The sequence below is a fragment of the Hyaena hyaena genome, unplaced genomic scaffold, assembly GCF_003009895.1.
Source record: "Hyaena hyaena isolate Hyena2069 unplaced genomic scaffold, ASM300989v1 scaffold_1945, whole genome shotgun sequence".
NCBI classification, from domain to species: domain Eukaryota; kingdom Metazoa; phylum Chordata; class Mammalia; order Carnivora; family Hyaenidae; genus Hyaena; species Hyaena hyaena.
The window spans coordinates 1-15361 of record NW_024082578.1 but is presented as its reverse complement, the minus strand read 5'-3'; the positions used below and the strand labels follow the sequence as shown (position 1 = coordinate 15361).

The 15361-nt window shown below is 39.7% G+C and overlaps 1 protein-coding gene across 1 annotated transcript in view; it reads right to left on the bottom strand.

Moving 5' to 3' along the window:
* The window catches only part of NUDT9 (nudix hydrolase 9), a 39847-nt gene extending 33049 nt beyond the window's left edge, over nt 1–6798 (bottom strand). Inside the window, exon 1 of the mRNA XM_039225167.1 lies at nt 6702–6798. The gene's annotated coding sequence lies outside the window, so the exon portion shown is untranslated. The remainder of the gene's footprint in view (nt 1–6701) is intronic.
* Between the last annotated feature and the right edge of the window lie 8563 nt (nt 6799–15361).

Genomic DNA, 15361 nt, shown 5'->3' with positions numbered 1-15361 from the left:
CAAGAGTCAGAAGCTTTACCAACTAAGCTACCTAATGAATGTTTTGAAATAGGAAAGTGGTGTATGTGATTACTGATATTGAGTTTAGGCATGCTAAAAATAAGAGTGATTACTAATTCCAACTGTGGGGCACCTGGGTGGCTCAGTCAGTTAAGTGCCTGACTCTTGATCTTGGCTCAGGTGATAATCTCATGGTTCGAGCCCCTCATTGGGTTCTGTGTTGACAGCGTGGAGCCTGCTAAAGATTGTCCCTCCCTCTCTCTCTGCCCCTTCCTCACTCATGTTCGGTCTCTCTCTCTCTCTCTCTCTCAAAGTAAACAAATAAGCTTAAAACTTTTAAAAAAATAATAATTCCAATTGTTTCCCTCTTTTTCTATTCATTTCTTGATATAGCAAATATTTAGAGATTACTTACTATTTACCAAGCACTGCCCTAGGTTCCAGGAATAAAGTTGTAAACAAAGTGGTCAAGGTCCTGCTCTCATGAAACTTACTTTCTAGGGGAGATAAATCAATGCTAAATAACTAAACAAACTAGGAATTCATATTATGAAGGAAGTAGACAATTTAGTGCATAAAAGAATAATTGAAGCTGGAGTAACTACTTTATATTACAGGAGAAGGGTGTCAGCAAAGACTTTTTGGAGGAAGTCACATTCGAGAGATACCTAAAGACATGAAGCTGCCAGCCACTGGAAAAGCTGAGGAAAGAGCATTCTAGGCAGAGAGGACTGCAAGTGCAACATCTCTAAGGTAGGAAAGAGATTGGCTATAATCAAGGAACAGAAAGGTCAATGTGCTAACGCATAATAATAAACTGGCAAAGTATAATCAGCAACGAAGCCAGACAAGGTCAATATGCTGGACATAGCTCTCTGCTTCCCAGTACCCATTTATTCATTCTCCCTTCTTCCATGTCATATGTAGAACTGTATCCAGCTAAACACTTACCTCCCTGTGTTTCCTGCAGCTAAAGAAGCCAAAGGACCCTTCCAAGCCAATGAGATGAATATGGTAGCCTACTGTGTGGGTTTTCTAGAAAGGCCATTATGTTCCTGGCAAAAGAGACTGGCTGATTTAGCAGAAACTATTAACCATTCACAATTACCCCTTCCTCCTTTATTCCTGCTTGAAGGGAGGGCACATTTCCTAGAGGAGGAACAGCCATCTTGAAATCCTATTGACAAAAGTCACACACGGATGGCAACGTTGGGTATAAGAAGGTGACTTGAGCTTTTTATGACTTCCTTAAGTAGTTGCACCAGTCCTGCACAGTCTGGTTCTGGACTAATAAGGATAATAAACCCCTATTTGACTAAGCTATGATAGTTGGGTTTATTTTATGTAAAAATCTTGACACAAGACCTGAATCATATAAGGCCTAATGGTCTGTGGTAAGGAATTAGGAGTTTATCCCAAGTGCAATGGAAAGCCATTAATACTGTACCAAACTTTATTCCTCACAACATTGAGAAGTAGCTATTATAAAAGTTGGAATGGGACAAACTGTAATATAGGGGTAGGGGTTGGAGTGGAAAGTTAAGTTACTAGACTCTTAATATTTACCTTCACTGCTATTATTTCTCCTTTTCCATAATCCCCTGGGTCAGAAAAAGCTCACTTTCCTCTTTTTCTTTGCTTATGGCAAAGATTTTCTTCATATCATTTGTGTTCTTTCAGTCAGCAGAAACTTCACACCCACCAGTCCTGTCTCTTAGTAAGCTAATGCATGCTGAAGGAAATTTAAACAAAGAATTTAAATGACTTGTTCAAAATCACACAACTAGAAAGTGACAGAGCTAGAATTCCAACCTAACTTCAGAGTGTTTGCTTTAACATTATGCTGCCTCAGATTTCATAAAGGCCAGGGTGAACAGTTTTGAGATGACAGTGGTTTCTTCTGATTCAGTCTGTCCCAGTTATTCTAATAAGAGCCTTCCGCTAAGGAAGGCCACTTTAGTCACAAAAGTGGAAATACTATCTATTGACTTTTACCTTTCAGAATCAACCAGTAGACCAAGCACAGAAAATGTTACAGTTGCAAAAAAGACAGTAAACATGATCAGTCCTGAGAATATTAAAGTAAATCAGATATTAGAAGTTGGGAGGTAGAAATAGAATGGACTTCTGAGGAAAAGAATAAGGCTTACCCTCTCTTACAAAATGGGAAACCAAAAGTTTCATCATACAGTGGCATAAATAAGACATAAAAAGTGTAAAAGTTTTAAATATAACCAAACAAGAGTAATAAGGATATTAACATAATTTATATTGGGAATATACAAGGAGAAGGGTGATTGGGGAGGAATAAGTGAGCTACATCCTCAGCTGTCATAGAAGAAAATCGATTAATAATGTCTACTGTTGGGACACCTGGGTGGCTTAGTTGATTGAGCGTCTGACTTCAGCTCAGGTCGTGATCTCATGGTTTGTGAGTTTGAGACCCACCTCAGGCTCTGTGCTGACAGCTCAGAGCCTGGAGCCTCTTTCAGATCCTATGTCTCCCTCTCTCTCTGTTCCTCCCCCGCTCAAGCTCTGTCTCTCTCTGTCTCCCAAAAATAAATAAATATTTTTAAAAAAAATTTAATGTCTACTATTGATTAACCAAGAAAAGACACTGTAAGCCTTTATTAGAGGCATGGAATCAATTCTGCAAGAGACTGTTAAATGGCTTAAAAATGGTTCATGTGAAGAGTTAGACAGGGTGGGACTCAGAACTGTGCCTTTCTATTATCCACCCCCATTGAACCGTTTTTAAACAAGATATATTCATTACTTTGAATTCATAGATTCATTACTTTTTTTAAAAAAATATGCTTGGACAAGCTCATCTCTACTACCCTCTAGCTCTAAAATTCAGACTTCAGAGCCAAGTATCAAGGCTTCTATCCCAGAATGCCTGAAAAACTATTGGAAGTACTTCCTTTAGCACAATCTGGCAATCATTTCTGAATGTTCTTCCTCAGTGTTCTTTAGAATAACAGGGAAAAAGAAAAGTGACTGTTCTTCATTGGCCTATGTAATTGATAAGTAGAATGCCCTTTCCTTCTGAATACACTAGCATTCTACAGAACCAGCCTTGCAAACATAAACTTCTTACTGATGGCTGGTTAAGATACAGTAATAAGCTATCACTCATTAAGTATATTTGAATGTTAGATGCTTTTTAAATATCTCATTTATGCAACCAAGCTGCTTGCTTTTCTTCTTTGCCCTAAAAACAGAGGGCAATATAGCATTGTGATAATGGCCTAGGTCTAAATTCCAACTCTTAACTCTTCCATTCATACTATGACCTCAGGTCATCCTTTGTTTCTTTATTCATATAATAGACATCCCATCAAACCTACTTCTTAAGACTATTGGGAAGATAAAATGAACAGTGCATATGTGAATCACTTAGCATAATGCCTAGTCATAGTGAGTGCTCAAAACATCATTGAAGCACTCCATATCCATTTTTCTCCCCTTTTTCAATGTCACTTCAACAGCTAGGAGAGTAGCCTGAAATTAAGATGCTCCACACAGAAAACATTTTAAACTCTCCCAGTGAAAGTTATTTTTAAAAACCACAAATATGTAAAATCTTTGCCACTGTGTCAAATTAGTGGTAATTGTCACTCACAAAACCATCCACGTTATAATTATATTAGTATAAATGATAACTTACATAGAGTTGACAGAGCACTGTGCTTTATATGAACTCATTTGAACTTCACAAGAATCTTGTAGGGTAAGTATTAGTAACATCCCAATTTTACAAATTTGAAAGCATCCTCAGGGAGGTAAAGTCACATATGCATACGGGATTCAGGTGTGACTGTTTGCAAACACTGGATTCTTTCCCTAAACCAGGGGAACTCTAGTCAACTTAGTGGTTCAAGACTACCCAGTTCTCTCTCTCTCTCTCTCTCTCTCTCTCTTTTTAATGTTTTATTTATTTCTGAGAGAGGGAGAGAGAGATACAGCATGAGCAGGGGAGGGTCAGAGAGAGAGGGAGACACAGAATCTGAAGCAAACTCCAGGCTGTGAGCTAGCTGTCAGCACAGAGCCCGACACGGGGCTCAAACCCACAAACCGCAAGATCATGACCTGAGCCAAAGTCAGACGTTTAACCGACTGAGCCACCCAGGTGCCCCTACCCAGTTCTCTTTAAATACAATTTTCTCAATAGAAAATTTTAGAGAAAGAGCCTAAATATGTATGAAAGTTAACATATATGAAAGCAAACATACACACGTAAAATGTGATTTCTTTCTATAGGTATTGGGCAAAAACGTTTGACTAATCCTCATCCTGCATCTAGCTCCAGTTATGCTTTTACTTGCTTGTAAAAAACAAAGTTAATCTAACTGATCTATTTACTTATAAAATGGGGAGATAGTTTTCTTCTCTAGTTCCTAAGAGGCTTTTTTAAAAAATGTAATGAGATAATATATGTGGAAAAAAGCTCTGGAAACTGGAAACTTTCTATACAAGTATTGGTACTATTGTAAATGTGTATTCAAGGGTTATAAGAAAAAGTTGCAAGGGATACAGAAATGCTGATGCATAGGAGCACATGGACCCCAATGCTCATAGCAGCACTCTCAACAATAGCTAAAACATGGAAAGAGCCTAAGTGTCCATCAACAGATGAATGGATCAAGAAGATGTGGTTTATCTATACCATGGAATACTACACGGCAATGAGAAAGAATGAAATCTGGCCATGTGTAGCAACATGGATGGACCTTGAGGGTGTTATGCTGAGCAAAATAAGTCAGGCAGAGAAGGACAAATATCATATGTTTGCACGTATAGGAGGATTAGGAGGGACTTAACGGAGGACCATAGGGGAGAAGAAGGGGGGAAATGGTGGGGGAAAGGTAGAGAGGCAAACCATGAGAGACTCTTGAATGCTGAGAAACAAACTGAGGACTGATGGATGTGGGGGGGAGGGGGGAGATGGGCATGTAGAAGAGCACTTGTGGGGTTGAGTACTGGGTGTTATATGGAAACCATTTTGACAATAAACTATTTGTGAGAAAAAAAACAAAAAAAAAGTTGCAGATGATATATATGAGTGTGAATTCTTTATGAACTTCAATTTTTTTAAAGTTTATTTCTTGACATTATACAAATGTGTAGGTAGGCATTTAGCTTCTTGCTGAAAATGTCTTGTTCTTGAGGGGGAAATGTTGTGAGACTGAAGGAGCATTTAGTCTTTTTTCTTAATGCATATTTATTTTTGAAAGAAAGGTAGTGCAAGGAGGGGAGGGGTAGAAAGGGGGAGACAGAGGATATGAAGCAGGCTCTGCACTGAAGCAGCAAGCCCGATGCGGGGCTAAAACTCACAAACAGGGAGATCATGACGTGAGCCAAATTCTGACACTCAACCAAGTGAGCCACCCTGGCCCCCACTGTGAACTTCATTTGTTGTGATCTTCCTGGCTCTTATTTTTTTAATGTTTATTTATTTTTAAATATTTATGTATTTATTTTGAGAGAGAGAGAGAGCGCGTGCACTGCTCCAGCCTACACACAAACAGGGGAGGGACAGAGAGAGGCAGACAGAGAATCCCAAGCAGATTCCACGCTGTCAGCACAGAGCCCCATGCAGGGCTCCATCTCATGAACTGAGATCATGACCTGAGCCTAAACCAGAAGCCCCACACTTAACTGACTGAGCCACCCAGACACCCCTTCCTGCTTCTTAAATATAAATATAAATACAAATACAACATGACTTAAGTCTCTTTCTAAGTAGTGTCTCACGAAAAGCCTCACTTCAATTACTGTCAAAAACTGAATTGAAAAACTTCACGTAACAGACAATTATTAAGTTCTTACTGCACACAATCCCAGAGTTGGGTCTTTTTTATTCAGTAACCAATCTCTTGGATTTTTTTTAATGTTTATTCAGTTTTGAGAGAAAAAGAGAGAGAGAGAGCAGGGGAGGGGCAGAGAGAGAGGGAGACACAGAATCCAAAGCAGGCTCCAGGCTCTGGGCTGTTAGCACAGAGCCGAACATGGGGCTGAAACCCATGAACCTGAGATCATGAGCTGAGCTGAAGTTGGACACAACCCTCTGAGACACCCAGGCGCCCCCTCTTGGATTTTTAAAAATCATATAAATAGGCTACTAAGCCAAAAATTACATAATCTTTATGCAAGGTTATTTTTCTTTCGATTTTGTTACTCATTCTGGAGGCAGTGATTTCACCTGGATAAAGACTCTATTACCAAAGTGTAACATATATATACATATACATATATATACATATATACACACACACACACACAAGTTCTAACAGGTTGCGTGAAAACGGTTATCCAAATATACTGCTCTTCCTCGTGGAAACAACCCCTTATGATACGATCTGGTTTTTCCTGGACCTTGATTGTGGCTGTCCTTGAAAGGACAAGGGACAATTTGCTCTCCACAAATCGAGCTTAGTTCCATATAAAACGTGAGACACCGGGGCGGGTGGGAGGGTACGGAACAACTGACCCTCTCCCCAACTTTCCTTTCAAGATAGGAAACTACATTTGCATCCCTTAGCTAGTGATGGGCATCAAGTTTCAAAGAAGCATCTGACCCAGACTAGGGACACTGTCAGCTATCTTCGTAACTTTTGAGAGAAAAGCAGGCTGCAGCTAAACCTCCATGGCCGGCTCTCAAGACCCAGAGGTAGTGGGTCAAGACGGGGAAGCCTTACCCTCCGGACTTTGTCCCTCCCAGATTTCTGAGCTGGCGAGCAGCAGCTCCGCACTGCAGCCCGAGCCAATTGTGAAAGGCTGAACGAAGCCCAGCCCAGCGGAAGGAACGGTTTCAGAGTTGTTTGTTTCTCCTTGATAAAGGAGCCCTTCCTTGTTCTTGCTTTTATTCTCTCTGGCGTGGGACGCAACAACCCTCCAGAAGCAATTTAGAGTGATTGGTGAAAGGAAACAAAAAGCTCGCCGCAACCAGAAGGATGAAATTCTTTCTGCAGTGCCTCCAGCTATTGCCCTTACTGATCATCTTCAGCTTAGAGTCGCTTCTGAAGCTTTTCATTCCTAAGAAGAGAAAATCAGTTACTGGAGAAATCGTCCTGATTACTGGAGCTGGACACGGAATTGGGAGACTAACTGCCTATGAATTTGCCAAACTTAAAAGCAAACTGGTTCTGTGGGATATAAATAAGGTAATAGTGCTCACTGTGTTTCTACCTTTTGGCACCTTTGCTCTGTAGACATGGATGCATTCTGTAGGCAACAACCCCTTACAGCGTCTCTATAAAGTCGGTAGAAAAAACTACTGTTGGTGTTTTATAGATTAATTAATGTACTTATGGTTACAGGATAAATGGACTTAGACAGTATAAGATTCCTAGTTACTACCCATCACTAATTTGGCATTGTAAATGTATACTTCCTTTTGCCCTGAAAATAATTTGTAATCTCCTCCAGAGCCTGATTTAGTTGACCCTTCTATCTTAATCAGATGGGAAAAGTAATCGTTTTAAGCTAGTCAATTAAAAGTAAGAAGTTTGTACCTGCTAAGGAAAAAATCCTACTGGTTGTTACTGAGATAAGTGGATTTAAAAAGATACCCAACAAAAACCAACATCACTGTATCATAGCAGTTGCCAAAAGTAATTTTTAAGATCATCTTTTTGTTAAAAACAATACAAAAGAAACTCTTTGAGGTGCCTGGCTGGCTCAGTCAGCAGAGCATGCCCCTCTTGATCTCGAGGTTGTTGAGTTCAAACCCCACATTGGGCATAGAGTTTACTTTTAAAAATAAAATTAAAAATTTGAAAGAAAAAAAACCTTTTCAACGTACGCAGTGTTTCACAAGCATAGGTATAGGCTTAAGGAGATAGGAGGACTTTGAATCTAATCTTTTACTTGGCCAGTGGTAGATGGGCAGAGAGGTTTCCAGAAGGCACCTGATGGCCTGAAATGCCATTTCTTACACATTAGTCAACACCCAGCTCTGTAAACAAGAATTTAGGGATTGTGATGTTACATGAGGTTTCACCTGGTTCAACTGGTTCTGTGGGATATAAATAAGGTAATAGTGCTCACTGTGTTTCTACCTTTTGGCACCTTTGCTCTGTAGACATGTATGCATTCTGTAGGCAACAACCCCTTACAGCGTCTCTATAAAGATAGCAATCAACAAGTATTTATTATTTGTTGCATAGATCATAAGAACACAGTGGCAAACAGACCACAGGGTTCCCTGCATTCAATTCCATAGGGAAAATAGACTTTAATTATGTGCAATGAAAGATACAAACTAGGCCCAGTCCAATATGATGTGGTCAGTGTGGTGAATGTCTGGCGGGGAGTTGGGCCAAATTCAGCAGAGCTCTCCACTTCTTCACGAGCTACCTTCTAACTTCATAGAGCTTTAGGTTCCTTTTCTGTAAAAGGAATAAAATAATGGTACTTGTCTTAAATTATACCAAATAGCATGCACAAAACGTTTAGCAGTGTCTGTCACATGGTAAACACACATTAGTTCTTATTCACAAAGTGAAATTTAAGCTAACCTGAAGAATTCAGGTGTAAGAATTAGGATACCCATCTGTGTTAATGACTCCCAATGCCCTGTGCTCGTTTATACAAAATTTTCTCTGATTTGGAGTCAAGTACTTTTATCCAACAAATATTTATTGAGCACCTACTATCTGCCAGGCACCGTTCTAATGCAGACTGAGGACTCAGCAATCAGAAAAACACAAACCTTAAGAACTAGGGACAATAAATAGGACATGCTGTATCATAAATTATGTAATTGCTGGGTGGTGATAAGTATAAAGAAAAATAGTGTGAAAGGGGATAGGAACTCTATGGCAGGTGGGGGACAGGTATTAACATGTTGATCTTATACAGAAAGGCCCACTGACTTGGAGATCATTCAGTCAGAAGAGGCTGAGGGTGCATTGAGCCCCTCACCTATCTCTGCAGAAAGGGATCAGCAATGCAAGGACTGGCACAGAGTGAGGGAAAGGAGAGTAGTAAAAGAAAAGTGTAGATCTGTGCTTTCCAACACAGTGGTAGGTAGTAGCTACTAGTCACTTGTGGCTGTTGAGCATTTGAAATGTGGCTCATCTGAATTAAAATATGATATAGGTGTAAATATACACAGGATTTCAAAGACATTATGAAAAAACTTATGTTGACTATCTTACAACTTTTCTGTGGATTACATGTTGAAATATATTTCATTATAATAATAAATATTCCAAAATAATATTTTGGATTATTTTATTATTATTTTAATGTTTATTTATTTTTGAGAGAGAGAGAGACCAAGTGTGAGCAGGGAAGGGGCAGAGAGGGAGGGAGACACAGAATCCGAAGCAGGCTCCAGGCTCTGAGCTTCAGCACAGAGCCTGACGCGGGATTTGAACTCAGAAACGGTGAGATCATGACCTGAGCCAAACTAGGATGTTCAACCAATCCAGCCACCCAGGTGCCCCTATTTTGGATTATTTTAAGTTAAGTAAAATATATTACTGAATTAAATTTTATTTTCTCAGGTGTGGCCAGCAGAAAAATTGAAATTAAAGTGCGTGGCTCACGTTATATTTTTATGAGACAGCGCTGGTCTAGAGACTTAAGTAGTGGCAGCTCCAGATAATAAAGTTTCCTGCAAAGTATTGTTTGCACTTTGGCTTTTCCTGGGAGAGCCATTGGAGGATTTTGAGACAGATTCTAGGCTGCTGGGTGGCAGGGAAAGCGATTAGGAGACATACAGTAATCCAGGCAAGAGATGTTGCTGATTTTGCCGACTAGATAGGCAGTAAGGGAAGTGGCAGAATATTAAGAATAATGTAGTATTTATTATATTAAATATATTTCATTTAAGTAAACCTTCTATTATTATGAGATTATATCCTTCCTATTTTTTTGTGGATTTTATTTATTTGACGAAATTACAGTGATAGTAACTGATAGTTTGTGTTGGTTATAATGTCCTTATTTGGCCACACAAAAGATTAGCAGTCCAAGGTGCCTGGATGGCTCAGTTGGTTAAGCGTCCAACTTCGCTCAAGTTGTGATCTCGTGATTCGTGGGTTCGTCGGTTCGTGCCCTGGTCAGGCTCTGCACTGTCAAGTCGGAGCCTGGAGCCTGCTTTGGATTCTTGTCTCCCTCTCTCTGTCCCTCCCTGGCTTGTTCTCTTTCAAGAATAAATAAATAAACATTTAAAAATTTAGTAAAATAAATAAATTTTTAAAAAATTTTAAATAAGAAAAAAAGATTGGCAGTCTTCGCTCAGTATATACACCACAGTCCACTTTTCTTGCAATTTTACATATTTTAAAATTATGAAAGTCTGAGAACCACTAAACCTGACTAGGGAGAACGGAACCTAGAGATGTAAATTTCTGGGCTGGTGGCTCAGTGGAGAAGGAATGATAAAAGAGTAGAGTTTCAGATTGTTTTCTGATCTAGCAGGAAGGGCAGGGAGGGGCCAGATCAAATTCTTCCCCCCAGGGTTCAAAGACAAATTGTCTCCAGAAACAATTTCTCAGATTAAGTCAAGCAGCAAGGTTAGCCATGTCCAAAGATACTTACTCAGGGCCTATGTCTTCCTACTCATCCTGAGGTCCATAAAAAAGGAGCATGGATTTCAGGAGGGATTAGTGGTGTCTTCAGCTTTGTTACTCTGCTGAGATTCATGCCATCAATTTTTTATTGCCTAATGTAGATAATCATATTTCTTGACCATTCTCCCCCATATGCCTGGTTAGATAAGTTTGTGAAGATAAATTTATAGCAAGTACTGAGCCCGTAGTTAGTATATACTCATAGACTTTATCAAATGGAAAAGTGAATTAATGAATGGAAAAAACGAAGGAAATAATCAGAAAAACATGTAAATATATTTAGTAGTCTAGGTAATGAGTAAAGAGTTTTCTTTGTAGCGATAGAGGACAAAGAATTAGTAAGGACTTAAAGGAGAGCCCAGGATTAAAAATTGAGAACAGAATCCAACATATTAGGAGAAAAGGTTAGCACGGGAAATCCTGAAGAATGATGAGCAGTTCCACCCAGCTGAGAAAAATTTTGAGGACCTGCTTATTTTTTATTTCTTACCAAATGAATATGGAGCTGACTAAAAATTTTCCTGGCAGAATTTTAAACTTAAATTTCTTGCATTAAAAAAAAAATAGGGTTTTTTTGGCGTAGTTCTGAAGGTGCGGAGTGCAGACCTTGTCCCTAAGTGAGGAAGACCAGGGAAATAGGCCAAAGTGTGACTGCCAACGTAAAGGAAGGGAAGAAAGGGTATGTTTGTCATTACCCATTCTGTGCGTTGACAGAGAAAGCCAACAAGCACTAAGCAAATTTCCACAAATGGAGTTTCGTTGTAAAATTTGTTCCAAATAAGAACTGAACTTTATAAAGACCCAAAGAATCACTACAATATACTAAAACTTTTTTTTATTGTGGTAAAGTACGTATAACATAAAAATTCCCATTTTAATCATTGTTTAGTGTTGAGTTTAGTTGTGTTAAGAACATTCACATTGTTATGAAATGACCTCTCCTGGTCATCTCCAGAACTTTTTCATCATCCCAGACTGAAACTTTGCACCCATTAAACAATTACTCCCTAGTCTCCTCCCCCTCAGCCTCTGGCAACCACCATTCTACTTCCTGCCTCTGTGTATTTGACTACACTAGGCATCTCAAATAACAAGAATTATGCAGCATTTGTCCTTTTGTTTCTGGCTTGTTTCACTAAGCTTAATATCATCAAGGTTCATCCATGGTGTAGAATGTGTCAAAATTTTATTCCTTTTGAAGGCTGAATAACGTTCCATTTTGTGTTCATAGCACGTAAATGAAGCATACTTTTTAAATTTTATTTTTTTATTTCAAGTTTTAATTTACATTTTTGTTAGTTAACTTATATGGCAAAATCGGTTGCAAGTGTAGAATTTAGTGATTCATCACATACATAAAACACCCAGTGCTCATCACAAGTGCCCTCCTTAACCATAACCCATTTAGTCCACCCCCCAACCTCCCCTCAGGCAACTCTCGTGTTTGTTCTCTGTAGTTAAATCTCTTCTGGTTTGCTTACTCCCATCTTTTTCTTTCCCTTCCCCTATGTTCATCTGTTTTGTTTCTTTAATTCCACATATGAATGAAATCATGATGTTTGTCTTTCTCTGACAGATCTATTTCACTTAGTATAATATACTCAAGCTCCATCCACTTCAGTGAAAATGTCAAGATTTCATTCTTTTTGATGGCTAAGTAAGAAAGAGCCTAAAGCTGCCTGTTAGGTACAGAAAAGCAACAAAAGGTTTCAATGTCCCTTGGGAAATAAGGGCTCCTCACCAGAGTATACTACAGTTTGTGTGAGAGATTTCAGTAAAAGGGAAAACACCCTATTTGCTTTTATTGCCACAGTTAAGTTCAGTGAGTAAACTGCACGTTCTTAGCATAGCTCTCCAGATTTAGGTTTTCTCCATGAGTAATTGCAGGTTATCAGCAAATCACATTACTGTTCTGTTCTATCATTCTCTCTGTGGGTAAATATAGTAAATCCATCCACTTGTGAGTTAGCTGACAATAGTTTCTTGGTTTGCAGCGTTCACAGACTAAACTTCAATCCAAGGTATTGTTTGAGACATTCTTAAAAATTAAAAAAAGCTACAAAATTGGTAAAGGCAAACCAACAAGCAAAAATGGAAACAAAAAAAAAAAAAGAAAGAAAAACAAAAACGGAACTCTATGGTCTGATCCTGAATTTAAGTAATAAAATCAGTGCTGCAAATTGGGGTCATCATTCTGTTTCTCAAATCTGCTTGTGACCTCCATCTGACTAGTTGCAACACCATGTTGCCAGTTCCTTAAACTAAAAAGCAAGGACTTAAGCTTTGGTTCTTCCCACCTTCCTCATCCAGTCACCAAGTCCTACTGATTTTGCCTCCTGAAGATATATTTTAAGGCTTATTCTATTCTTTACATTCTTTCTAGTAGTGCCACAGTTAAGCCTGTATCCTCTCTTGGCTGAATCATTGGAACTGCCTATGAATTTTTCTTTCTTCCTGCAGTGTTGACCCCTAAAATGTCCTCCATACTTTAGTAAGAGTAATCAGTATAATACTGATTATATGACATGTAATACTGATTATATCATAACAAATCGGAGCCCATGATTTAATCAGTGTCTCCCCACTGAGTTTTTGGATGAAATTTAGCATGATGTACAATGCCCTTTAATCTGGACTCTTGCTGGCCTTGAACTTTTTGACTCAGCAACACTAGTCTGCTGATATTTTTTCCCCACTGGACGTTTCTCCTACCCATCCCTTTGTTTACACTCTGCTTGGCATGCCCTTTCCCCTCTTTCCTGGCTGTTCTACTCACCCTTAAGATCCAACTCTGGTACCTCTTCTAGAATTGTATTGCATGCTCCTTCTTTGTGTTTCCATAACTCTCTGTATATTGTTCTGTTATTTTTTTAAAAGATTTTTTATTTTAAAATTTTTTTAATGTTATTTTTGAGAGAGAGAGACAGAGAAACAGAGTACCAGTGGGGGAGGGGCAGAGGGAGAGAGGGAGACCCAGAATCTGAAGCAGGCTCCAGGCTCTGAGCTGTCAGCACAGAGCCCTATTTGGAGCTCAAATTCAGGAGCTGTGAGATCATGACCTGAGCTGAAGTCAGACACTTAACCAACTGAGCCACACAGGTGCCCTATATTGTTTTGTTATTATGCAGTTCATTAGTGTGAACCATATTGGCACCGTCAATATTCAGTCCTTTATTCTGACACATTAACAATGTCATATATCCTACCTAAATCTTATTTTAGCTTTCTTTCTACTGTTGCAGGATTCTCGCTCAGAGAGTCGTGACACCGAGACTTTTCTTTCCAGGAAGCAACTTTATTTTGCCGGCACCGCTCAGTTGAGTTCGTACCCAAAAGAACTGAGCGGCCCACATCATATGGCATAGGTTTTTTTTTTTCATTTTCTATTTCTTTGTCTCCCATATATGGTAATACACATAAACATGCAGTCCGATTAAGTTGTTTCAGTTTACAGGAACATGGGGGATGTAGCAGCTGGACTCATATCTAGGTGACCTTGAAGTCTTCTCTCCATTTTTTTCTTTCTCCGTAGGGAGGGGTTCCTACCACATTCCCCCCTTTGATGCTCGGACCCCTCTATTTTGGGTCAAAGAGCATCATCCTGGCTTAGAGGTTTATATTTGCATAACATCATTACATGAGCAGCCTTTTTTCTCTCAACTATAGTCTCAATGAGACTGGAGACTGATCGTATAATCAAGGGAGCCAAGCAGGGTACGATCAAACATCCTCCCAGAGTTAGGAGGACAATACCTATGAGGGCTTTGAATCCCCCAAAAGATGAAAACCATCCTCCAAATAACTCTCTGGGGTTCCAACCATTCCAGGTTTGGACTGGGACATGAGCAACTTTTTTCATTCGATCTGTGATCTCCTCTATGACTTTTCCCTCATCATCTATCTGTAGGCAGCAGTTGCTCAGGTTGAATTTTCCACAAACACCACCCTCAGAAGCAAGCAGGTAATCTAAGGCCAGGCGATTTTGGTAGATTGCATTGCGCATTTTGGTTTGCTGCTTAGCAAGTAAATTAAGAGCCCTAGCAGTTTCATTGGTTATAATTTCTCAGTTTCATTGGTTATAATTTCTACAACTGCTTGTAGCCTAATTATGCGGTTTAGCATATAAATGGGGGTGCGGTAGCCCCAAGACCCATCCTCAGTGCACGTAGCAGGGCCATAATAATGAATTATTCATTCGGGAGGCCATTTATTATTCTTCCAGTTGCCAATTTGCAAGTCACACTGCTTTCTTTGAACTTTCCTATCTCCATATATTTGAACTCCCAGATGTTCTCCTTCTGCAAGTGGGAGTAGGAGGAAGGATGGGCGGATAGTTCCCAGCACACATGACCCTGACCAGCCTGAAGGGGGTACTGTATAGGCTGTTATCCCACATATCCAATATAGTCCCCCTGGGGCCCGCCATTCTATGGCAGCGTCTATGTTGTCCTAGGCCTCCTGGAGATGAGAGAAGTTGAACAAGGGGTGAGGATTTGGCTCATGGTGACATGGGGCCCCCCACCATTGGGTTTCTCAGGTGGTTGAATTATAAAACCTTTGGCCCAGGCATGTTAAGTTTCCGACAAGAATGGTGAACTTTTTCCTCCATCGGGCAAGACAGTTCTTCCCAATGATTGAGGTTTTCAGGAGCCAAACCCCGGCTGTAGAACTGGGGTAATTCGTTCCATCATAAGGCTCGAGGGGATCTAATTCTCTGGCTTCCCATGGCCATTGATCCCCCATGTTGGTCCCCCCACATACGTAGCATGAAGAGA